At 52.5% G+C, this 26,664-nt stretch overlaps 1 pseudogene; it reads right to left on the bottom strand.

Moving 5' to 3' along the window:
• Window positions 1-9,462: 9,462 nt before the first annotated feature.
• Window positions 9,463-26,298, bottom strand: LOC144128875 (uncharacterized; annotated as a pseudogene).
• Window positions 26,299-26,664: the final 366 nt, after the last annotated feature.

The following is a 26,664-nucleotide window of genomic DNA, read 5'->3' as shown; positions in this document are numbered from 1 at the left end:
CGGGATCTCCTTCTCCCGGCGGGGCGGTCTGTTACGTTTCGCCTACAACGCGCGGTATAGCCGGCGCGGATGCAACGGACGCCGGGGCTTCGTTCAAAGTGGCGGTCATTTTGGGCCCGTTCATCGCTGCCGCAACGCCTCCCGCCAAACGCGTCCAGGCAGGTTTCAGTGCCACGTGTCGTCGTGCGTGCGTGTGTGTGTGTGTGCATGTTGGTGCCCACGCTTGTCAAAGCGCGGCAGCCGGGGAGAGGAGCTCCCCAACTGGGAGGCGAGGAGGTCTGACCGGCGCCGGCCCGGCGGACGCGCCCGTCACGTCTGGACATGTTCAAGCGTCGCCGTATCGGACGCCTCTTCCCAAGCCGTTCCTTCTTGCCCTCGACTCCGTGGGTATAAAGGGAGCTGCCCCGGACGCCAACGAGAGACTTCGATTTCTTCCTTCGAGTAACGTGGTCGCCCTGACCGGCTGCTCTTTTGCGATGCCAGAATAAACAAGTTGTTCTGTTGCCAGTCGACTCATCCTTTGCCGGGACCTTCGGATGTTTCCAGCTGTGCCCCAGGCCGCCAGGCCAACGCTACGCTTGGGGCTTGCAACCCAAATGCAACAGTCCGTTGGTCTGCGGATGGTATGCAGTTGTCCTCCGGTGGCTGGTTTCGCTGTAGCGCAGGATGGCTTGCGTTAGTTCCGCCGTGAATGCTGTTCCTCTGTCCGTGATGAGCACATCGGGGGCGCCGTGTCGAAGAAGAATGCACTCCACAAAAAATTTGGCGACTTCTGCTGCTGTTCCGTTCGGTAGGGCTTTCGCCTCGGCGTAGCAAGTCAGGTAGTCGGTCGCTATGATGATCCACTTATTTCCAGATGTTGACGTTAGAAAAGGGCCAAGCAAGTCCATGCCAATCTGCTGAAAGGGCCTTGAGGGAGGTTCAATGGGGCTCAGAGATTCCGCTGGTCGTGTGGGAGGAGTCCTTCGTCGCTGACAATCTCGGCAGGTTTTCACATAGTGTGCGACATCGGCAGACAGTCGGGGCCAGTAATACTTGTCTTGAATGCGGCGGAGGGCGCGAGTAAACCCGAGATGTCCAGCTGCCGGCTCGTCGTGTGAAGCCTGTAGAACTTCTTCGCGGAGACAAGTAGGTACAACAAGGAGGTAGGCTGTTTTGTTCGCTGTAAAGTTCTTCTTAACAAGGACCTCATTCTGCACACAGAAGGAATACAGTCCTCGCTTGAATGAAGCGGGGGGTGAAGAAACCTGCCTTCCAGGTAATCGATGAGGCGTTTTAGGTCGGGGTCCGAGCGTTGCTGCTGAGCAAAAGAGCTGGGGTTGATGGGTCCCAGGAAGGCGTCCTCATCGTCGTCCGGCGGTGGTGCATCTACAGGGGCTCGTGAGAGGCGATCGGCGTCAGAGTGCTTGCGTCCGGACTTGTAAACGACGGTGACGTCAAACTCCTGGACGTCAAACTCCTGGAGACGCAGACTCCATCGAGCGAGTCGGCCAGAGGGGTCCCTCAAATTGGCAAGCCAGCAGAGCGCGTGGTGGTCGCTGACCACCTTGAACGGCCGTCCGTAGAGGTAGGGGCGGAATTTCGACATCGCCCAGATGATGGCAAGGCACTCCTTCTCAGTTGTCGAATAGTTAGCCTCGGCCTTGGATAGGGAACGGCTAGCTTATGCGATGACTTTCTCCAGCTTGTCGCTTTTTTGAACGAGGACGGCGCCTAGTCCCACGCTGCTTGCGTCGGTATGAACTTCAGTATGGGCGTTTTCATCAAAATGCGCAAGGATCTGTGGGGACTGTAAACGACGCTGAAGTTCCTTGAAGGCTTCTGCTTGCGGCGCTTCCCATTTAAACGGCACGTCTGCCTACGTCAGTTGCGTCAGGGGCTCGGTGATTCGCGAAAAAGTTTTTCACAAATCGTCGGTAATATGCGCACAGTCCGAAAAATCTGCGCACTGCTTTCTTATCGGCCGGCGGTGGAAACTGTTCAATAGCAGCTGTTTTCTGCGGGTCTGGGCGTACTCCTTCCTTGCTAACGATGTGGCCTAGAAACAGCAGCTCTTCGTAGGCAAAGTGGCATTTCTCTGCTTTCAAGGTTAGGCCAGACGACTTGATTGCGTCTAGTACTGTTCGAAGTCTTTTTAGGTGCTCTTCAAAGTTCGAGGCGAAGACATCGACGTCATCTAAATATACCAGACAAATTTGCCACTTCAGGCCTGCCAGCACTGTATGCATTACTCGCTGAAACGTGGCTGGTGCGGAACAGAGACCAAATGGCATCACCTTGAACTCAAACAGCCCATCCGGAGTGATGAATGCTGTCTTCTCGCGATCTTTTTCGTCGACCTAAATGCATCTACAGGGGCTCGTGAGAGGCAATCGGCGTCAGAGTGCTTGCGTCCGGACTTGTAAACGACGGTGACGTCAAACTCCTGGAGACGCAGACTCCATCGAGCGAGTCGGCCAGAGGGGTCCTTCAAATTGGCAAGCCAGCAGAGCGCGTGGTGGTCGCTGACCACCTTGAACGGCCGTCCGTAGAGGTAGGGGCGGAATTTCGACATCGCCCAGATGATGGCAAGGCACTCCTTCTCAGTTGTCGAATAGTTAGCCTCGGCCTTGGAAAGGGAACGGCTAGCTTATGCGATGACTTTCTCCAGCTTGTCGCTTTTTTGAACGAGGACGGCGCCTAGTCCCACGCTGCTTGCGTCGGTATGAACTTCAGTATGGGCGTTTTCATCAAAATGCGCAAGGATCTGCGGGGACTGTAAACGACGCTGAAGTTCGTTGAAGGCTTCTGCTTGCGGCGCTTCCCATTTAAACGGCACGTCTGCCTACGTCAGTTGTGTCAGGGGCTCGGTGATTCGCGAAAAAGTTTTTCACAAATCGTCGGTAATATGCGCACAGTCCGAAAAATCTGCGCACTGCTTTCTTATCGGCCGGCGGTGGAAACTGTTCAATAGCAGCTGTTTTCTGCGGGTCTGGGCGTACTCCTTCCTTGCTAACGATGTGGCCTAGAAACAGCAGCTCTTCGTAGGCAAAGTGGCATTTCTCTGCTTTCAAGGTTAGGCCAGACGACTTGATTGCGTCTAGTAGTGTTCGAAATCTTTTTAGGTGCTCTTCAATGTTTGAGGCGAAGACATCGACGTCATCTAAATATACCGGACAAATTTGCCACTTCAGGCCTGCCAGCACTGTATGCATTACTCGCTGAAACGTGGCTGGTGCGGAACAGAGACCAAATGGCATCACCTTGAACTCAAACAGCCCATCCCGAGTGATGAATGCTGTCTTCTCGCGATCTTTTTCGTCGACCTGAATGCATCTACAGGGGCTCGTGAGAGGCAATCGGCGTCAGAGTGCTTGCGTCCGGACTTGTAAACGACGGTGACGTCAAACTCCTGGAGACGCAGACTCCATCGAGCGAGTCGGCCAGAGGGGTCCTTCAAATTGGCAAGCCAGCAGAGCGCGTGGTGGTCGCTGACCACCTTGAACGGCCGTCCGTAGAGGTAGGGGCGGAATTTCGACATCGCCCAGATGATGGCAAGGCACTCCTTCTCAGTTGTCGAATAGTTAGCCTCGGCCTTGGAAAGGGAACGGCTAGATTATGCGATGACTTTCTCCAGCTTGTCGCTTTTTTGAACGAGGACGGCGCCTAGTCCCACGCTGCTTGCGTCGGTATGAACTTCAGTATGGGCGTTTTCATCAAAATGCGCAAGGATCTGTGGGGACTGTAAACGACGCTGAAGTTCGTTGAAGGCTTCTGCTTGCGGCGCTTCCCATTTAAACGGCACGTCTGCCTACGTCAGTTGCGTCAGGGGCTCGGTGATTCGCGAAAAAGTTTTTCACAAATCGTCGGTAATATGCGCACAGTCCGAAAAATCTGCGCACTGCTTTCTTATCGGCCGGCGGTGGAAACTGTTCAATAGCAGCTGTTTTCTGCGGGTCTGGGCGTACTCCTTCCTTGCTAACGATGTGGCCTAGAAACAGCAGCTCTTCGTAGGCAAAGTGGCATTTCTCTGCTTTCAAGGTTAGGCCAGACGACTTGATTGCGTCTAGTACTGTTCGAAGTCTTTTTAGGTGCTCTTCAAAGTTCGAGGCGAAGACATCGACGTCATCTAAATATACCAGACAAATTTGCCACTTCAGGCCTGCCAGCACTGTATGCATTACTCGCTGAAACGTGGCTGGTGCGGAACAGAGACCAAATGGCATCACCTTGAACTCAAACAGCCCATCCGGAGTGATGAATGCTGTCTTCTCGCGATCTTTTTCGTCGACCTAAATTTGCCAGTAGCCGCTCTTGAGGTCCATCGACGAGAGATATTGGCGCTGCAGAGGTGGTCCAGTGTGTCGTCGATGCGGGGGAGGGGGTAGACGTCGTTCTTTGTTATGTTGTTCAAGCCGCGGTAATCCACGCAGAATCGAAGTGCGCCGTCTTTCTTTCTCACTAGAACAACCGGTGCCGCCCATGGGCTGTTTGAAGCCTGGATGACGTCGTCGCGAAGCATTTCTTCGACTTGGTCCCGGATGACTTGTCTTTCTCGCGGGGACACACGGTAAGGACTTTGATGGAGAGGTCGGACGTGTTGGTCCGTTATAATGCGATGCTTTGCAATTGACGTCTGTCGCACCTTCGGCGATGTCGAAAAACACTCACTGTAGCTTTGAAGCAGATTGCAGATCTGGTCTTGTCTGTTCCGGTGCAGGACTGGGTTGATGTCGGAATTGGGCAAGTTCTCTTGGTCAGGCGAATCTTCTGCGGAGGGGTCGGAGAGGGCGAAGGAGTCTCGTACGTCAGATATTTCGTCGAAGAAAGCAATCGTCGTTCTTCTGTTAATGTGCCGGTATTCTTCGCTGAAATTAGTCAGCAGTACTTCGGCCTGGCCATTGCGGAAATGTGCGATGCCTCTTGCGACGCTGATTCCTCGGTCTAGAAGCAACTGCATGTTCCCCTCGATGATGGCTTCAGCGTTAATGGCTTTCGTGGCGCCTACGGTCACAATAACGCTTTATCGGGTTGGGACGCTCACGTCTTCCTCCAGGACACTCAGGACAACGTGATTTTCCCCAGTTTTCATTGAAGCGATGGCTTTGTCCGTCGAAAGCGTGATCTGCTTGGATCGGAGGTCGATGATCGCCTGTTGCTCATTAAGGAAATCCATACCCAAGATCACTTCGCGGGAGCATTGCGGTAGCACAACAAAGGTGGCATGATCGGTATGTCCTTTGACAGTCACTCGCGCTGTGCATCGTACTGATGGCGTAATGAGGTGGCCCCCTGCGTGCGAATTTTTGGGCCGCCCCAAGCCGTTGTGACTTTTCTCAGCTGCGCAGCGAATGTTCCATTCATCACCGAGTAATCGGCTTCTGTGTCGACTAGAGCGGTAACTTTCAGGCCGTCGGTAGTCACTTCTAAGTCGGAGGTCCTGGCTCTTGCATTGCATGTCGCTCTCGGTGTCGGGTCACGGCTTCGTCGCGTATGCCAGTCGCGGGTGTGGCGTGTGGTCGAAGCTCTTCTGGGTGGCGGCGTCGTTTTCAAGGCAGCCTGCGTCGTGGTCGGGGTTCTCATTGTGCGCGGCGTCGGTGCAGCGAGTGCCGGTTCTTCATGCGGCGTTGCGGGTGCAGCGTTTTCATGGGGCGTGGTCGGTGGAGTATCTTCAGCGTTTCGCTCTTGAGCAACCTCACCTCCAGAGGTTGCTGCCTTTAGTTTCCCCTACGGGGGCTGGTAGACCTTCCTCGTACCACGGCAGCGCAGCTGCGGAAAGCGCGAGGTTGACGGTTATGGTGAGCGCGAAAAGCGGTTCGGCGTGTACTCTTCTCGACGCAGGTACTCGTCGATTTCCTGCGGACGTTGCCCGAAGCGTGGTCGTGGGGCGTTAATGGCAAATCCTCGAAGACCGATACGTCGGTACGGGCAGTGACGAAGAATATGGCCGGCCTCACCGCAATGGAAGCACAACGGCCGGTTGTCGGAAGTCCTCCAGCCGTCGCATTTCCTGGGGCTTGAGCGTCGGTCATAGGCTGGGCGGGCGGGGGTTGGGAGGCGGCGTTGTGGAACAATTGGCTCAACTCAGGGAGGACGTGGGGGTTGTCGCTGGGGCTGAGCAGTCCTTACTGCAGCGGCGTAGGTCATGGACTGGGGTTCTGTGGCCGTCGGGGTGCCAAGTGCCTGTTGCACTTCTTCCCGTACCACATCCATCAGAGTCGCTGCTTGTGGCTGTGGGGAGGATGGCAGTTATCGGCGTAGCTTCTCTCGGACGATTTCGCGGACAACTTCCGGCAAGCTTTCGCTGGTGGTGGCCGGCGTGTCCGAACGGATTGCACAGGCAGAGGAAGGGCGATTGTGCTGCCGAGCTCGGACGTCGAGGGTCTTCTCAATCGTGCAGACTTCTTGCATGAATTCCTCGACTGTTTTCGGCGGCTGGCGGACGAGGCTTGCAAAGAGTTGTTCTTTTACGCCGCGCATTAAAAACTGAACTTTCTTTTCCTTGGTCATCTAGGGATGGGCGCGGCGAAATAGGCGCTTCATCTCCTCGACGTAACCGCGGAAGGGCTCATTCGGAAGCTGGATCCTGGACTCGAGGAGTCGTTCGGCTCTTTTTTTTCCTCACGACACTGGTGAATACCTTCAATAGTTCTCTCTTGAATAGCTCCAATGTAGTAAGGGACGACTCGTAGTTTTAGTACCAGGTGCGTGCGGAGCCATCCAATGAGAAAAACGCGTGTCCAATCTTTACCGCATCATCCCACTTGTTGACTGACGCCACGCGCTCAAATTGGTCCAACCATTCTTCAGGGTCTTCGCCTAGGGATCCATTGAAAGTTGGCGGCACCCGCGGCTGCTGCAGTATGATCGGTGTCGACACCTTCGGCGAGGTTGTGGTGCTCGTAGCAGCGTCTTTTCGCTGTCTAGTGCGGTCCGGCAGTTTTCCAACTCAGGCTCCTCTCCCTGGAGACGTCGGCTGGCTCGCTGAGCTGCTGGTTCGTCCTCGGGTGCGAACTGCTTAGGGCTGGCTTCACGACTTGAAGGGGGCGTGCGGAACATGGAAGGCTACCCAGCACCTCCACCAGATGTCACGTAGTGGTGACGGCAGTCGAAGCAGCGATGAAGATGGACGAAAGGGTCTTCTAAAATAAAAGTGTTTATTGGGCTGACTTGCACCCAAAATGGACTGAATCACTCGGCGGCGGTGAAGCGACAAGCGTGCTCGGCGGTCGTCGAACAGAATGCCCGCCGCTGTCGGCCGTGCTCAATTTAAAGCTGATAGCGAACTTTCGAGATAAAGAGCGCAAAGTTACTAGAACATTCCTAAACAACGTAAAATCAGCTCGGCCTGGCGACGATCAATCGAGATAAATCTAGTCGCGTCTTGCGTCGCAAACAAAGCGATAAAGTGGTGTGGCGGCATATTTGAAAAACGAACAAACACTGCAAATATTCGCGGCAATATGATCAAAATTATTGTATCTTTGATGCCAGGACATAGTCATGAAGTTAATTTTATTCCCTCCAAGCGTAAGAAAGAGCGGCACTTAAGATGCCTGAAGTTGATATGACCAAAGAAATTGTCTGTGTCACCGTATATTCACCGAAAGAATCTGCCGCAAGGATATTTACGCTGCCTTAAGCTGATGGCAACAAAAATAATTGCGTGTATGACGCTTTGGCATAGTGATGAAATCCAGGATATTCACTCCAAGCACCTACCACATCAGCATATACACTGTCTTAAGTTGATAAAGCAAATATAGTTGTCTGTTACACGCAGTAGGACAAGGTAGCTATACACCAAATCCCCTCAAAGCGTATGCCACAGCGCTATTTATGCTGCCTTAAAGTGGTATGAACAAAATAAGTGGGCTCGGCGCAAGGGTATAGCGATAAAATGCAGCATACTCATCCAAAGCGTGCTGCAGAGTTGCAGTTACGCCGCGTTAAGTCGATATCAATACGAATATTCGCCTGTTTCCGGCAAGGGCATAATATTACAGTGCAGTATATTATCTTCATGAGTCTGCCACAGGGATATTTGCGTTGCCATAAGTCGATCTAAACAAAAATCATATTTTGAAGCTGCGATAAATAATCGATATGCTGTAACGAAGCGTACGTCGGGACGGAACGGTGGCTCCGCCGCCTCGAAGAAGTTGACCAGCAGGTGCCGATGGGTAGCATGAATTCACTTGATTTATTTAAATGGTCCAAAACATCATTTAAACTGAACAACGGACACAAAAGGTCTAAGAGTAAATAATAACGCAGTCAGTCATACCAAGGGGCGCGCAACATCGTCCGAGCAGAGGACCCGAGCAGCAGGACCGCAGCCGTTCCTCTCCCTTCTTCGCGCCAAAACCCCCTTTTAAATACGTTTGCCCAGGATACTGGGGGACAATTTTAGTAACCAATCGGAAATGCCGTTGGCGAAGCCAATGAGAACGATTTCTTTAAAACGAAAGCAGCCAATAGCACGCTGGTGCACACGAGGTTGTTTACTCGAGAGCACCGCGAAAATTCGACGAAGACGCGCGCATTTCCGCTTGGCACACAGATACAAACACACAAAACGACATCCGAAACACAGGGAACGCAAACCTCCCAGTCGGTGCACCACGTGACCCACCGTCCGCGCTCTCAGCCCTCGCGGCTCGTCTCCGGCGTATCTGGTCGGCCGGGCAGTGTGCTGCCCGAAGCAATCACTTCGCGCGACTCTCCTGGAAACCACGGGGGGTCCGCGCGCCCGCTCTGGTGTCTCGGACATGGCCTTGGAATACATTTTCCCCTGCAGGCAGCTAACCGTGCGTCTCAGTGCGTTTTACTTTAACTAAGCATTCGAACAAAGCCGGGGAGGGGGCCGCACAATGCCTGCTTACAAAGAGCCAGAGAGAAAACGGCTCTGCCAAATGTCGGGTTGTGAGCCCCTCTAATGGCTCCCCGCACAGCAGCGAGCACAAAGACAGCAACCGTCGCACCACGGGGAGAAGAACACATTCAGCTTGTTGGAAAAACTGGCGCACGAAACCGGCGAAGCCTTCCTCCTACGTTAAAATAGTGTCCCTCTCGATTACAGTTTCGTCTGTAGAAATTAAACACAACGAAATGATGCCAATAGCTCAGTACAGAGTTCGAAAATGGAATTGGGTCAGCTTGACATGAAGGTACAACAATACTAAACCCAATAAAAAACGTGCGGAATACTAAAAGAAGGCACGGAGGTGAGAGTAACTTAATATCAGGTCAAACAAATTACAGGCAGGAAGATAGAGAAAATACGTAATAACATGAAAATATTGGCAACGCAGTCAAATGTTACATGGCACACTCAAAACATTCACACACACGTTCACACAAAGCACACAAAATGGGTTCGGAAGAACAGTCATAGGTGATTAATCCGCACTTTCGTCCGCACTGTAGTAGATCTCAGTCTCACTATCGTAATCGGTCCTCATTGTTTTGGTCAGTGTGAGGTCACGCATGGCTACTCTGATGTGCCGACTCGGAGTAGGAGTATTCCTCAGTCGCACTTTCACCGGAGGTTTCGTGATCGTTGTTCGTCACTGTTGACGCCACTGCCCGTTTCGGCTTCGAGGAGACATGAACACTGCCTCCTAACTCATGCACACCATCCACACCACAATCACTGTTTGCGGACACGTCGGCGGTGTCCTCATCTGAACCAAGACGAGTGTGGCAGGGCTTCAGACGTTCAACGTCAACGACGTCTCGCTGGTGGCTGGTGCGATCGACGACCTCCGAGTTGTTCTCGTATACTTTCCGAAGCAGACGGAACGACCCGTGGTACCAGTGGAGCAGTTTGGTGGACTTTCCTTTCGCTCGAGAAGGCGTCCATAGGTACACGAGGTCTCCAGGATAGAATACAGCTTCGCGTCGCCTGGAATCGTATGCTTTTTTGTTCTTTTGCTGCTGCTCCTTCTCGCGCTGATCTACTATTTCGCACGCCCGGCGAAGCCGGTGTAAATCTTTGTGAGCATCCATTCCGCCCCCGTCAGTCTGTGTGGAGCCCAGGGCTGCCTCAACAGGAAGTGTTGGCTCTTGTCCGTGCAGAAGATAAAATGGAGAAAAGCCGGTCGTTTCATGCTGCGATGAATTATAGGCGAAAAGGACATAAGAAAGGAAGTCGTCCCAGTCCCGGTGCTGAGAGGAGACGTACATGTACTTACATGCTTAGCATGTCGGCGAGCGTGCGGTTGAAACGTTCGCACAAGCCGTTGGATTGTGGGTGGTACGCTGTTGTTTTGGCGTGTTCCGTACCCATGGCTTTAAATATCTCTCAATTACGGAAGCTACAAAGTGCTGTCCGCGGTCCATAATGATGCGGTCTGGAGCTCCGTGGCGTAGAACGATCTCTCGCACAAAGCCCTGCGCGGCTTCAACAGCTGTAGCTGCCGGGCATGCTACTGCTTCAACCCACTTCGTGTGGTAATCTGTCATCACGAGGACGTAGCGGTTCCCGAAGTGACTCTTTGTAAACGGCCCCAAGAAATTCATTCCCACTTGCTGAAATGGCCGTCCCACCGGCGGAATAGGCTGGAGAAATCCGATTGATCTGCCAGTTAGGGCTTTCCGCGTCTGGCAGTCGGGGCAAGAGAGCACATAGTTTGTCACCTGTGCGAACATCTTAGGCCAGAAGTAGCGCCTCCGTACCTTCTACCATGTGCGCTTGACTCCGAGGTGGCCTGTCGTGAGATCGTCGTGGCAGCTCCTTAATACCTCAGTCCGCAAGCTTTTTGGTACGACCAGTGCGTCGTAGTCTTCCTGGTATCCCTCTGCCCGCCTGTGCAATACACCATCGATTATCCGAAAGCACCGGGCCGTTCTTTTCAGTGTTCTGGCAACGGGTGAATTCGGGTTCTCGAGATGATGTATCATCTCTTTCAACCAAGGGTCTTCCCTCTGCTTCCTACCTATATCCACGCGACCCAGCACAAGCAGCGGTGTAAAGTTTACTTCTCTAACCGGTGCCGGCTCGTGGGGCAGGCGAGAAAGGGTGTCGGCATTTGCGTTCTTCAAACAGGGTTGGTGTTTTAGGGTCATGTCGAACTCCTGTAATAGCAGGGACCATCGCATGAGGCGTCCGTTCGGATTTTTGACGTGTATCAGCCATGCGAGGCTGGCCTGATCGGTGACCACGGTGAAGTTGCTTCCAAAGATGTACGGCCGGATCTGCTTACAGGCGTACACAACAGCCAGGCATTCCTTTTCTGTGGTGCTGTAATTAGCCTCTGCGTTGTAGAGAGGACGACTGGCGTATGCGATGACTTGTTCCATACCGTCGTCTCTCTGCACCAGCACGGCACCAATGCAGTAGTCGCAGGCGTCCGTATAGATTTCGATGGGCTTGCCTGGCAAGAATTGACGCAGAACTGGCGCTGCAGTTAGTTTTTCTTTGAGCGTCTGCATTGCCGCCTGGCATGCCGTGTCCCACTCAAAAGAAACATTTTTCCTTGTCAGATAAGTCAAAGGTCTGGAGACTAGAGAGATGTCTTTGATGAAACGCCGATAATAATTGCAGATTCCCAGGAATCTCTGTACACCTTTGTTTTTCGGAGCTGGGAGCTTTTCAATCGCGGCTATTTTCTCTGGATCTGGCCTGATGTTGTCGTCAGTCAGCACGTGCCCGAGATATATAATTTCTTCATGAGCAAAGCTACAATTTTCAGGTTTCAGACGCAGGTTGGCGTCATCAAGAGCGCTTAGCACCCTCTCCAAGTCCTCTAAGTGCTTTTCCATGGTCTGAAAAAATCACAATGTCATCCAAGTAAGCCAGACACAGCCTTCAGAGAAGACCGCTCAAAACTTTGTTTATGATCCTCTGGAAGGTCGTGGAGACGTTGCAGAGGCCGAAAGGAACGACATTAAACTCGTATAGACTAGAGGCGCATGCAAATGCTGTCTTCGACTTGTCCTCTTCGCGGATTCCTACCTGCCAATAGCCAGAAGTGAGGTCAAATGTTGTGAAATATCGAGACCCTTGCCGCAGATCCAGGATATCATCGATCCGCGGCAGTGGGTGCATATCTTTCTTGGTCACTGCGTTAACTCTTCGGAAATCGACGCAGAAACGCCAACCTCCCTGCGGCTTCTTTAAGAGAACGACTGGCGATGACCAGGGGCTGTGTGACTCTCTGATCACTCCGCCATGAAGCATTTCCTCTACTTGCATTTTAATTACTTCTCTCACGAAGGGTGAGTGGCGGTACGGGTGCTGACGGATGGGTGTCGAATTTCCCGTGTCGATAGTATGCTCAGCTACGGGAGTGCGTTGAATAGGGTTGTGCTCGCCGGTAAATAGATGACTGAATTTACGAATAAGGGACAAGAGCTCACCCCTCTCAGATGGCGTCAGGTGTGGCCCAGTCTCGACGTCGAAGTCCTCCGTCGTGGAATGGTCGTGCGGCACGGCGAGTCCGAGCTGCGCCTCATGTAGGGATGTGGCCCAGCCAATTTTCGTCTCGCGATGCACCACTATCGGCGACAAGGTAGGATTAGCAACCCGGACAATTCCACCACCGACCACGTTCATGACGGTCCACGTAACTTGCAGTCCATACCTAAGGATTGAGTTCGGCTCGACGAGTTCAATTCAATTTCTCGGTACGCGTACGCTCAGAATGGCTTCTGTCCGAGGCTCGATGCGAACTTGGGCCTCACTTCGTGCCGTGACGATGTTTGCCTGCGATTGCACGCCAGCGTCGAGTTGCAGCCGGTATACGTCGCTCCCGATCATTAGTTATTTTTGGCGAAAGTCCATGAGCAAGTGTGCCTGCCGGCAAAATGGGAGCCCACCCAACAATTCGTACGGGCAGTCCTTGAGAACGATGAATTTTACGCTGAATTTGGCTGATTCGAATTTAAGTAGTATTTCTGTTTCTCCCGCCGGTGACAAGTCCCTGCCGATTCCTTTGACGAAGGCAGTGCTCTCAGTTGGTTTGACTTCTGAACAAATTTTAGCAGCGAATTTAGAAGAAATTATGTTTACGGAGGCGCCTATGTCGATGATAAGGGTGGCCTTCGAGTTTTTTGCCTCGACTTGCACTGTGAGGAGCTCGTTTTCGCTCATCACGCACACAGGCCGGCAGGGCTGACGGAGCTTGCTCGTCGCGTACATTTCTTTGCTCGCGGTCCTCGTCTCTCCATCACTGGCGGCACTGTCGAGAATTGTGGCCGTTTCGGTTAGAGTAGTGGCATCGCGGTCGTCCGTTGTCAGCACGCGACGTTCTCGGCGGCCATGGCACATGGTTGCGAAATATTTCTTCAGTTGCCTTTAGGCGCCCGGATAATGATTCAAGAGATGCGGCGATCGCCTTGATATCTTGCTCACCTTCGAGCCTTTGTTGCTGACGGTAGTATGCAGCAGTGCAGGTGGTAAGTAGGTGGGGCTGCCCAGGAGCAGGAACAGGCTCGGTGGTAGCGCTGCTAGGTGTTGCAGAGATGTTCGAATTCCAGGCACCCGTTGGCAGTTAGGTGGTGCTCGCTGGGGTCGGCAGCACTCGAGAAGCAAAACCCATTTGCGTGGCCTGACTGAGACGCTGCAGTATTTGTAAGAAGTCTGCGCAGGTGGTCGGGTTAAAAATGATCATTTTTTCCATAGTAGGTGGTTGAAGGCCCCGCAGCAAATGACGCATTCGGTCTTCCGGCATCTTGGGGTCGACCCTAGCGCAGAGCTGCAGCACATCGCAGAAGTACTGCTCTGGGGATTCTGAAGGAAACTGCACACAATTCTGTAGCCGGAGATAGGCGATCTCCGCAGCGTGGCGGCTGCTGAAGCAGGCCTTGAGCTTCTCCGCTAAATCACTCCACGAACTTGGCGCACCGGTAAGTAGTTGCGTTATGTACCACTTCTTTGCGTCCCCGTCAAGAGCAAGGTAAAGGAACTTTACCTTAGTGTCGCTGTCCCAGCAGTTCAAAGATGCGACGTGTTCGTAGCAGGTCAGCCATTCCGCAACGAACTCCTCCGGGGTTCCCTTGAATACCGGCGGGGCGATGGACGGTCTCAATTGAGGGCTCGTTATTGTAGCGAAGTCTGCTGACGTCTGGTTTGGCTCACTTCTAATGGTTGGGGCGCATTTCCAGTAGAGCGGGGTCGTCGCTACCCCGAAACCTCCATCACACTTGTAACGAAGCGTACGTCGGGAAGGAACGGTGACTCCGCCGCTTCGAAGAAGTTGACCAGCAGGTGCCGATGGGTAGCATGAATTAACTTGATTTATTCCAAAACATCATTTAAACTGAGCAAACGGACACAAATGGTCTAAGAGTAAATAATAACGCAGTCACTAATACCAAGGGCGCGCAACATCTTCCGAGCAGAGGTCCCGAGCAGCAGGACCGCAGCCGTTCCTCTCAGCCGTTCCTCTCCCTTCTTCGCGCCAAAACCCCCTCTTAAGTACGTTTGCCCAGGATCCTGGGGACACTTTTAGTAACCAATCGGAAATGCGGTTGTCGAAGCCAATGAGAACGATTTCTTTAAAACGAAAGCAGCCAATAGCACGCCAGTGCCCACGAGGTTGTTTACTCGAGAGCACCGCGAAAATTCCATGAAGACGCGCGCATTTCCGCTTGGCACACAGATAGAAACACACAAAACGACATCCGAAACACAGGGAACGCAAACCTCCCAGTCGGTGCACCACGTGACCCGCCGTCCGCGCTCTCAGCCCTCGCGGCTCGTCTCCGGCGCATCTGGTCGGCCGGGCAGTGTGCTGTCCGAAGCAATCACTTCGCGCGACTCTCCTGGAAACCACGGGGGGTCCGAGCGCCCGCTCTGGTGTCTCGGACACGGCCTAGGAAGACATTTTCCCTCTGCAGGCAGCTAACCGTACGTCTCAGTGCGTTTTACTTTAACTAAGGATTCGAACAAAGCCTGGGAGGGGGCCGCACAACGCCTGCTTACAAAGAGCCAGAGAGAAAACGGCTCTGCCAAATGTTGGGGTGTGAGCCCCTCTAATGGCTCCCCGCACAGCAGCGAACACAAAGACACCAACCGTCGCACCGCGGGGAGAACACATTCAGCTCGCTCCAAGCATCTGAAACAGTTAGACTTGCACTATCATAAGTGTTATGACAAAAGTATTTGTGTGCTTGACGCCGGGTCACAGTGATGAAAGGCTGTATATTCAAAACAAGCATTTGCCAAGGCAGCAGTTACGCTGACTTAAGTTGCTATAAACAAAATTATTTGTTTTGTAACGGGGGGTTTGTTACGAGGTACTGGGGCGACGGGAACGGCAACGGCAGCAGTCTGGGTTCAGATCGGCAAAAGACACACAAGCGTAGCGCTGGCAAAAACTCTCGAGAGCACTGTCACTTCGTCTTCGTCTTTTCAAATCATCAGACGCATCTTCTTCTTTAGCCTTACAATCACCCCGGGGACAAGAGGAGCCATCCTGGCGACTTAGGATGATGGCAAGACGGCGGGGTCGTAGTAGGGCTTGAGGCGCTGGACATGAACGGTCTCCCGTCCTCGGCGGCGGAGATCAGGAGACGGCGTGAGGGGTTCCACGATATAATTAACCGGAGAGGTGCGCTCCAGCACACGGTAGGGACCATGGTACTTCGCAAGAAATTTTGAGGAGAGACCGGGAGTTCCTGAAGGGATCCAGAGCCACACAAGTGCACCAGAAGTGTAGTTCGGTGGGGTTTGGTCTTGGTCGAGGCGGGAGCGCTGGCGATGCTGGGTGTCAGTGGTGAGTGACCGGGCAATTTGGCGGCAGGCTTCGGCGTGTTGCGCGGCGTCGGAAACAGGCCGATATTCGGATTCATCAGGGCGGTAAGGGAGGATAGTGTCGATAGTAGCAGAGGGGTGGCGGCCGTAAAGTAGGAAGAAAGGAGAGAATCCGGTGGTAGACTGCGTAGCGGTATTGTACGCATAAGTAACGTACGGAAGGACGAGATCCCAATTCGTGTGGTCAGAAGCGACGTACTTGGAGAGCATGTCTCCGAGTGTGCGGTTAAATCGCTCAGTGAGGCCATTGGTCTGCGGATGATAGGCGGTGGTAGTTCGGTGAATCGTGTTGCACTCTTTGAGAAGCGCCTTCACCACCTCAGATAAGAACACGCGGCCTCGGTCACTGAGCAGTTCACGAGGTGCACCGTGGCGAAGGATGAATCGGTGCAAAATGAAGGAGGAGACGTCCGTCGCTGTGGCAGCCGGAAGGGCAGCAGTTTCGGCATATCGTGTAAGGTGATCCACCGCTACTATAGCCCAACGGTTGCCGTCTGCAGTGTATGGAAGCGGACCGTATAAATCAATGCCAACGCGGTCGAACGGGCGTGGAGGGCATGGTAACGGCTGCAGCTCAGCAGCAGAACGATGGGGAGGTGTCTTGCGACGTTGGCAGGGAATGCATGCGCGCACGTACTTCATGATAAAGGTGTACATTCCGCGCCAGTAGTAGCGCAGCCGTATGCGGGTGTAGGTCTTGAAAACGCCCGCGTGACCGCTGTGGGGGGCAGCATGGAAGTATGCGCATATCTCCGAGCGTAAGTGACGTGGAATAACGAGCAGCCACTTGCGACCTTCGGAGTTGTAGTTACGGCGATAAAGTAGGGTGTCACGGATCGCAAAATGGGCAGCTTGGCGGCGGAGCGCACGTGACGGTGAAGCAGCCGTCGGGTTGGCGAGAAAGTCGAGAAGGGAAGCGATCCAGGGATCCATGCGTTGCGCTGAAGGCATGTCGCTGAGGCGAAGCAAGGGCAGAGAAGCGTCGGAGGCGGAAAGGCTGGCGATCTCGGCTGGAAGGGGGCAGCGTGACAGTGCATCGGCGTCTTGATGCTTGCGGCCGGTGCGATACACGACGCGGATATCATATTCTTGCAAGCGAAGGGCCCACCTAGCGAGGCGGCCGGAGGGGTCTTTCAGGTTGCAAAGCCAACAGAGCGCATGGTGGTCGGTCACAACGTCAAAAGGGCGCCCATAAATGTACGGTCGAAACTTCGCGAGGGCCCATACAATCGCCAAACACTCTTTTTCAGTCACGGAGTAGTTGCGTTCTGCTGGTGTGAGTGTGCGGCTAGCATAAGCAACGACGTATTCGTCAAAGCCAGGTTTTCGTTGGGCGAGGACAGCGCCGAGGCCAACACCGCTGGCGTCCGTGTGAACTTCGGTAGGAGCGGCCGAGTCGAAATGGCGCAGAATGGGCGGCGCCGTGAGGAGACGGCGCAAGGTGGTGTATGCGTCGTCGCACGCTGGAGACCACAGTGATAAATCCGCACTTCCAGACAGCAGTTGAGTCAAAGGCGCAGCAATGGACGCAAAGTTGCGAATAAACCGGCGGAAATATGAGCACAAACCCAGGAAGCTGCGCAAGTCTTTGATGGAGGTAGGTTTGGGAAAGTCAACCACAGCACGAAGTTTCGCTGGGTCGGGACTGACGCCCTGCTTAGAGACAACATGACCTAAGATGGTTAATTGACGAGCGGCAAAACGGCATTTTTTTAAGTTCAGCTGCAGGCCGGCGCCAGAGAGGCAGGTCAAGACGTGCTTCAAACGGGAGAGGTGGGTGTCAAAGTCCGGGGAAAAGACCACAATGTCGTCGAGGTAGCAAAGGCATGTCTTCCACTTAAGTCTGCGCAAAATGGTGTCCATCATCCTCTCAAAAGTCACGGGGGCGTTACAAAGCCCGAAGGGCATCACCGTAAATTCATACAAGCCATCCGGTGTCACAAAGGCGGTTTTGGGGCGATCGGCTTCTTTCATAGGAACTTGCCAGTACCCGGAACGCAAATCGAGAGATGAAAAGAGTTCGGCCCCTTGCAAAGACTCCAGAGCGTCGTCTATGCGCGGGAGGGGATAGACATCTTTGCGCGTAATCTTATTAAGGCGGCGGTAATCTACACAGAAGCGTATGGAGCCATCCTTCTTTTTGACGAGCACCACAGGCGACGCCCATGGGCTGCTTGAGGGCTGAATGACGCCGCTCTGGAGCATCTTGTCGACTTGGTCTTCAATAACTTGGCGCTCGGCGACAGACACACGATAGGGACGTTGTCGCAGCGGTGCGTGGTCACCTGTGTCGATGGCATGGGTGACAGTGGAAGTTTGGCCCAAGGAACTTTGATGTGAGTCAAATGATGAGCGAAACTGATTAAGTAAAGTGAGAAGCTGTGCCCTTTGCGGCGCTGGAAGGTTGTCGTCGATGAAGCGAAGGAATGCTTCGGTTGAGGAGGGATCGGGCGCAGCAGTAGGTGGGCTGAGTGCGGCTATGGAGAGGTGCGGCGCGTCGTCCGTCTCTTCGCGGATGAGCAGAGACGCGAATGGTTGTACCGTGCCGAGACATTCACCTAGGCGCAAGGCGTTGGGGAACGAGAATGGGTTAGACACGAACAGTACGGAGAGGCCAGCGGATATAGTCAGTACAGCGTATGGCAGAGGCAGACACTTGCGGTGCAGAAAGATAGGGGACGGAGTGAAGAGGACAGTGTCGTCGCGAAGAGGGCCGCAAGAGAGGGGTACGAGGACTGAAGAGCAGGGGGGCAGGTCAATGTCTTCGGCAACTAGGGCCTTAACACAGGCACCAGGAGGGGCAGTGTCCAAGACAGCTTCGGGCAGGTGAGAGAACTCGACTTCAGCTCGAGCACAATCGATGATAGCAGCATGGCGCGATAGGAAATCCCAGCCCAGGATAACAGCATGAGAACAGCAGGGCAGTACGACGAATTCGACTGCATAAATGGTCCCCTGGATTACAACGCGAGCGGTACACGCTGCTGACGGCTGGATGTTCTGAGCGCTGGCGGTGCGCAGTGAGAGTCCAGCAATTGGCGTCCTTACTTTTCTTAAAGAACTACACAGCTTTGCGTCCATGACGGAAACGGCAGCACCAGTGTCGACAAGCGCCATGACAGAAACGCCGTCGACGGAAATTTCAATGAGGTTAGCGGCTGACGGATGAGGCCTTTCGAAGTTCGTTGTGGACGCAGTTCTCGCCTCAGGAACTGCGGCGCCTAGTTTTCCTCCTGGTTAGCGGTGGGGCGACGTCGCATAGGCGAAATAGACCGGCGTCGTGGAGAAGAGGGCCGGCGGCTGGAGAGGGTAGAACGGTCCGGCGAGGAAGTACGACTTTGCGGTGGCGCAGCTGGTACAGAGTACTGACTCGGTGGGGGCCAGTACCCAGGAGCTTGGGGAGGAATTTCCGCGTCCGGGAGACGACGGCGGCAATGCCGAGCTACATGACCTGGGAGACCACAAAAGAAGCAAATCGGCCGATTGTCCGTTGTGCGCCAGGAATCGCTGACCCTTGGAGTAGGTCGTCGGTAAGCCACTGGCCCTCGCGAATGCGCCGGAGGCGCACTATAGATTGGCGGCTGCGGTCTTGCTACGACATCGGCATATGTCACTGGAGCCGCGACAGGAGGCGGTCTCGCGACGGCTTCGGCATATGTGAGCGGAGCCGCCACAGGTTGTGGTCTGGCGACAACGTCAGCGTATGTCAGCGGAACCGTGACAGGTGGTGACGGATGAGCCGGTGGAAGAGCCTCAGCAACTTGCTCTTGAATTGTATGTCGGAGCGCTGGAGTCAGATATGATGGTCGGTCGTGAGCGCTCGGCAGAAAGGAAAGTTGACGTGCCACTTCTTCCCGCACGAAGTCTTTAATCTGCTGTAGCAGCGAGGGGTCAGGAGCAGGCGTGAGCCCAGCGAGCGACTCAACCTGCTGTGGCCGCTGGCGTGTCAGAATCCGCTGCTTGCGCAACTGCTCAAAGCTTTGACACAGCGTGACGACTTCAGCAACGGTACGCAAGTCGCGCGCTAGAAGCATCTGAAAAGCGTCGTCATCGATGCCTTTCAAGATGTGTTGGATCTTGTCGGCTTCCGACATACGAGCGTTGACCCGCTTGCACAAGTCGACGACATCTTCAATGTAGCTAGTGAAGCTTTCACTAGCCTGCTGAGATCGTTCACGCAATCTCTGTTCGGCTCGGAGTTGCCTGACAGCCGGTCGACCAAATACGTCTGCAAATTTAGTCTTAAAAATGGACCAGGTTTGAATATCTGCCTCATGGTTGCGATACCAGAGGTTAGCCACACCGGCGAGATAAAAGATGACGTTGTTTAGCTTCGTCACATCGTCCCATTTGTTGTATACGCTCACCCGCTCGTACGATGTGAGCCAATCTTCCACATCGTTCTCGTCAGTCCCGCTGAAAATGGTCGGGTCCCGTTGACGAAGAGAGCCGGCACAGATGACAGCCTGGCCCACTTGTACGGCCTGGTGTTGGACGTCCTCAGGCATCGTGCGCGCCGGGAGAGCACGACTACGGAGCTCCAGGGCCGATGTTTTTACCCGGCTCCTCCACCAAATGTAACGGGGGGTTTGTTACGAGGTACTGGGGCGACGGGAACGGCAACGGCAGCAGTCTGGGATCAGATCGGCAAAAGACACACAAGCGTAGCGCTGGCAAAAACTCTCGAGAGCACTGTCACCTCGTCTTCGTCTTTTCAAATCATCAGACGCATCTTCTTCTTTAGCCTTACAGTTTATTTGATCCGGGAACATTGCAATGTAACACAGCCTATTCACTCAAAGCACCTACCAGAGCGACATTTATACTCCTGTCACAAAGCATCCGTGTACGCCATTTCCAGCAGAGGCATCATTTTTCACCAAAGGAGCGAAACCTTAAAGGAGCAGGGGCGCAGCAGCTACATGGTGCAGCCCAAAGGTGAAACAGTCGTTCAGGCTTAGCACCCAGTGATGTGCTAGAGGTGGCTCAAATGACTGTTTTAAAATTAGCGGTGTATTCTGTTCATTCGTTGAGCTCCAATTTTTTATTCTAACTGCTTCCTTTTTTTCCCTTACATTTTGTTTGATGTCCTTTTCTGCCGCCGTCAATGCTGCACTTTAAGAGGAAGCCAGGACCTTTCAAGCTGTCTATACAGCCTTTTTCCTGGCTGTCCTCGCAACACCTAGTTGCGGAAATAAACCTTCAAACCTTCAAACCTTCAAAAGAACTGCAACACACTCATCAGCAGCAGCAGGTTTTGTGTATTGCCTTGGCCACCAGGGGCACTCGATGACGGTCACAAAGTTCATGCCTGCCCTCTCCAGCTTTGACCTTTTTTTTCCCAGAAACATGTCGCGGAGCGGCGTCGACGACTTTTTCCCCCTCCCCCGCGGGGGAACGGCATTCTCACCATAGCGCTGGAGGGGTCACTCAAAACTACAGCCCCCCTCCTAGCATTGTTGCCATACAGGTGGCAAGCGCTTGCACGTGTTGGGAACAGCAGGAGTGGATTGAATGGCCCAGCACTGTTCGCGGCCGCCAATGACTCCTCGTGGGATTAAGGCATTGTGCCGAATTCTTTCGACATTCCTTCATGTGTTCTTTTTTTTCTGTTTGAGAGCCGCATTCCTCTGTGCGTGGCTCCTGAAGAGTCTTTTTTTTTCCTGTGTTGTTTTTTTTCATTCTTTTCTATGCGAAGGGGGCGACGGGAACGCCGCGCGCTGGCAGTTGGTCTGGAGATTTCGGTGCGTGCGGTCGTGAGTGAGGTCAGCCAGGGAAGTGGTCGGCAAGGAGCCTAGGCGGAGATCTGACGCGCAGAGCCCGGCTACGGTGGTCCCGAAGACGCGCTGCCCAAGTTCGCCCGTATCCGCAAGCCCCCGTCCGCCCCGCGACGACCAACCGCATCCCGACGCTCTCTGCGACCGGACCTTGCCACTCCGCAGCTAAGCCATCGTTTCTCACCACTCACTTCAACTCTTTTATCTTTGTATTTTTGCTTTCTGTGTTTCTCGTGTTAATGCTTTGTACTGTATTTCCGTCTCGTAACATTTTTGTATAGCAATCGCCCTGATGTTTCTTTGTGTTAATTCTTGTGTTAACGTGTTCAATGGGTGCTTGTGTTGTTTGCGCCACATTAGTACACGGCGCTACCTTGTCGGGCATATTGTAATACTTGGTTGTTGTTTGCCTAATTAAATTAATTCGCTAGGGAACTTGCCTACGCCTCATGCCTCTGGTCAACGACTAATCAGGCGTGGCCCCTATCGCCGGTCAGCAGTCTAATCACAATCTTTCGCACGCGGGGTGGAGAAGTTTGTCGCTCCTCCCCCTCCGAACTTTCGGAGAGTGCAGTGGTGGGCAGGTTGGCCCGATTAATTGTAACTTCGGCGCCAACCAACACCACAGCCGCCCACGATACGATATCTAACAAACTGGCGTCCGCGACAGGACTTGCTGACCACGATTGGCCGTGACCGCGAGGCATAGCGTTCAAGTAATATCTCACTGTCAGAACTGAGAACAAAGAACCGTTGGTGCAATGGCAGAGTTAGGAAAAATAATTGTTCTCGGGAAGCAGCTAGGCTTCGAGGGGGTTGCCCTCCAGGAATTCCTCAGAGATGAGCGCGCATAACTGCGCGAGAGCATGAAAGAAGAAGAGCAGCGGCTGCTCGAGGAGGAAGAAAGGGACAAGGCGCACTCCGCTCGTCGAATGCTCGAACTGAACGCTGAACTACAAATTCTCCACGCGAGAGGCGAGGGTGGCGGGAGCGCTGGTTCAGATTCCGCTTTGGTCCAAAGCGAACCTACATCGCGTTTCACGGTCGTCAGTCCACATAAGCTAATGGCGCCGTTTAACGATAAAACGGATGAATTGGACGCCTACCTGACCAGAACCACCTAGACTAGGAGAAGGCCTCGGCACTCCCCCGTGACGTCACCACACTAAGCCCGTCCTCCACCGCTTGAGGTGCCATCGAAAAAAAAGCACAATACTGCAGCATGTTCTAGGGTATACGTCCGGAATATATTTGCATCCAGTATAAATTGTGCACTGGCGAGATTAAAGGAACAAAGACAAGTTCTTTCCACGTTAACTTCGGCATTTGGAGCAAAGCTGATTTGAGACTAGAAAGACGATGCGCCGGAGAAACGTCTTTCTTCGTTAAGTCTGTCACAGACAGCTGTACAATTCATATCGCAAATTTTATTTGGCATTGGTTTCCACTATCACAGAATGACATTCGAACACACAACAGTCACATAAAAAAACATGACATACATCAATCTCACTAGTTTAATATGAAAAATCTGCTGAACTTCACAATGCTGGATAATTTTTAAAAATTTCATAGAAATCAAGACAACATAAACATAACACACAGTTCATATATTGTATGTATTGTAGCATAAACATTCGCGAAAACAGCACACATCATTTTCACTTCAGGGTAATCAACTTTCTCTTTTTCACATTATTCTTTTCTGTGTTCATCTTGTCGTTCTTGAAGGCTGCGTAATTCTTCAGCAGGGTGTTTACTGCTGGATTAAGGATGCTCTTTAACATTGACTCTTGACTGTGACCAGTTTCACAAGTGTCAAAGTCTTCACTGTCACAGAGCAAATACTTCATCACACTTAGAAGTGCAGCTCTCTGATTACTCTCTGCATGAAACACAGTCTTATATTCCTTGCCTGTAATATATTGTAGCACAATCTTGGTGCACAGCACCACATGAACGACACATGGCTGTGGAAATTTCAAGCCACCTCTGCTCATATTATCAATAAGCACATGCTCACTGCGTTCAAGCTCTCTCTCACTAATTGTGAATAAATCACAGCAGTCATTGCAAGGCTGGTGCTTCAAAGCAGCATAGGCACAGTAGCCAGCGATGTACACCAATGCCGGCATGTCTTCCCGGGCCTTCTTTAGGTCACAGCTTCTTAGCTTTATGTTATATTTCTCAATCAGGATTTCAGCACACGGCTCTTTGCAAGTGTCAGTGAATGCTGGCATATTTGACAAGATCAGTGTGTTCTGGAGGCGGATCTTTGCCTCAGCTTCAAATACCTGTGTGATGGACACATTGTAATAGGACCCACAGAGCTCACGGTAATTTCCAAACCGAGCTTCGAAGGGGTCGGTTTGAAATTTTCCAAGGAGAACGTATATACAACCGAGCTCCTCCAAACAATATCTTGACGCTTCGATCAAGGCATATGCGGAAAGCCGGAGAGCTGAGAGGGTCTCCTTTGTCAACGCCCCTGTATGCACGCACCTACTTTTCCAGTCGTCGAGCCAGGTAACAATTGTGTCGAGGAACTGCAGCTGCTCGCCATTGATTTCTCCTACTGGCTCTTGCCACACATCTCTCACTCTGTGTCCCTTATGGGGAGTCTTGACATTGACGATGCTCCACCATCGCACAAGTAGGTCAATGAAATCTGCAGTACCATCTGCAAGCGTCAGATGCAGTGTTTCGCCTCTTATCCTCAAAGCAGATGAAACAAAAGAGTTAAAAATTCGCAGAGCAAGTTTCACGTTCTTCCTCTCAATATTTGTGGGGTTTAATGCTTTATACGTTAGCCCAAAAGCCACTTTCGCAGCATTAGTTCGTTCAGCCTCTTGGAGCTTTCTGAGTGATGTGAATGAAGCACCCTCCATTTTCTTACTTTCTGTGGTTTCACAGGGAAAAGGTGGGTAATATAGATATTTGTCAGGATTTTTTTGGTTTAGCCAATTGTTTCTGATACATTTCAGCAAATGCACAGAGTCAACAATATGAAAGAGTGGCTGCTGCGGATTAACTGGATGGGGGTATACAATTTCGAGCTTCTGGGCTTCACTGAACATAGCCATTACTTTCCGGTTAATAGAATTATTGTCTGTGATGACTGCAACAATATGAGAGTTCGCTTCTTCAAATCTCAAGACTACTTTTTTTAGTTTCATGCAGTTCCTCCGCAGTAATGTTTGACACTGGAAGGATGTGTGCAACATATTTGAACGGTGACAGGAGAGACTGCACCATAAATACATGCGCTGTCTTGGCAGGTTCAGAACAGTTCGCAGCAGCACCTGTTATGCTGCCACCCTTGTATTCAAAGAACTGCTGTAAGTGTATTTCATCTACCATTAATGTTGCGTTTCTTTCATGAGCTTTCAGCAGACTTGCCCTCCTTTTCATATATCTTAGGAAGCCCTCTTCATTTTGCTCCTTTAAATGACTAACATCAAGTGCACCACAGACACGCTTGATTGTAGCAGTATGAGGCAACATCAACTTTCCACTGCTCCTTAAAAACTTGTAGCCATGCGGTGAAATAGTGTACAAAATGCAACACAAGACCAAATGTTCCGCAGAGTAGCGAACAGCATTATTCCTCTTTATGAGGAGGTGACACTGCTCTTTGAGGAGCGTCACAGCGCCCACCTTTTCGTCCTCCAGAAGGTCCCCACTTGAAATCTCGTCAAGAAGGGAGATCACCAATTTTAGTGCAACCTTTCCTTTGTCCACTTGTTGTGGTCCTCCTTTAGTGCAGTGGTCCTCGACATTATACAAGAGCTGAAGAAGCACGCGGAAATCGTGGATATAATCCGGGATCTCAAAACATTTGTCAGATGTAAAACGAGCACCTAAACAAAACCCACGCACAGACATATCCGACGACACAGTCACTGACACAAAAATCTCGGGAGCATTTGTTGTCACTTTGACGTGAGCAAAGATCATGCAGCTGTCGCAAGGTACCGCTGTCCAAAACCGTCTCTCTCCCAGCTTGTGCAGGTGTGAATTGATGTCTTGGAGGCTGTTAACTTGGTTCTCTCGTTCCTCGTTCTCGTGCGCTAAAGCTGACTGCTTTAAGGCCCTTTGAAGCTGTTCGCTCTCCACAAGTGTTCGCTTGACATCAGGGTCTTCTCTCGACTGGCGAGAATCCGAAATATATTGCGGGCAGTCGGGAAAGATCGTTGGAATGGCATCAGGCGTAAGCCGGGTGAGCTTCATTTGAACCTCGATGGTCTGTCCGTCGCAATCCGTGTATTCGATGCTGTACGTAGGTGCTCGGGCTTGAAATGCCGTTCACAAACCTGCGAAACAACCAGCGCCATCATATTATGAACACACTTTGACGCCTGCAAAATTGTGGCATACGCTTACAAATCTAAACGCGAGATCTGTGAAAAGCGCATTTTACTGACCCATGAGCCGTTCAACGAATGAGTATACACACGCCATCGCAAACGCGTGCGAGCCCACGTGGATTACACGTGTAAATAAATGGTCACTTGAAAACGTATTTATATAACAATGGAATATCGCAGCTTGTACTAATACACTTTCATCGTACATTGTTCATATAAATCATCACTGCACGAATTGAAAAGCGAGACAACACTTACCAGCGGATCTTTCAGTTTTCCAACGTCGACATAATCCCGTCGCACTGCCCGCTGCCATTTTTTCCTTCGCACGGGATCACTTGGGAACCCAAACAGCCTGACCTTTGGGCCCTCTGTCGTAGTTTCCTCTACAGTTTGGCACACAGCATCGCCCCATGACATCGAACAGACCGCACGTGTACACAGTGGAATAAATGCAAAAAACCGAACCACGTGCAGCGACGCCTGCGGCGTCTCGACAGCGCGCGCTATGCGCGTCTCGTGCGTTGCGTAGCACCTAGCGCCATCTGGTGCTCAAGAGCGACACCACGCGCAGTGGAACGGCTAGGGCAGAGTGTGTTGACGTCAGAGGATAGGTGCGGGCGAGTGCGGAGACCTTCTCTTAGTCTAGGTGGTTCTGACCTTACACGGTTCGAACGAGTCGCAGAGGCGCAGAAGTGGCCGCGAGACCAGTGGGTTACTGACTTTAGCACGTGCCTTGCGGGAGAGGCGTTGAGCGTTTTCGACCGCATGCCTGAAGCGG

This window comes from Amblyomma americanum, chromosome 1 (genome assembly GCF_052857255.1).
Source record: "Amblyomma americanum isolate KBUSLIRL-KWMA chromosome 1, ASM5285725v1, whole genome shotgun sequence".
Lineage (NCBI taxonomy): Eukaryota > Metazoa > Arthropoda > Arachnida > Ixodida > Ixodidae > Amblyomma > Amblyomma americanum.
This window is presented reverse-complemented; position numbering and strand designations above follow the sequence as displayed.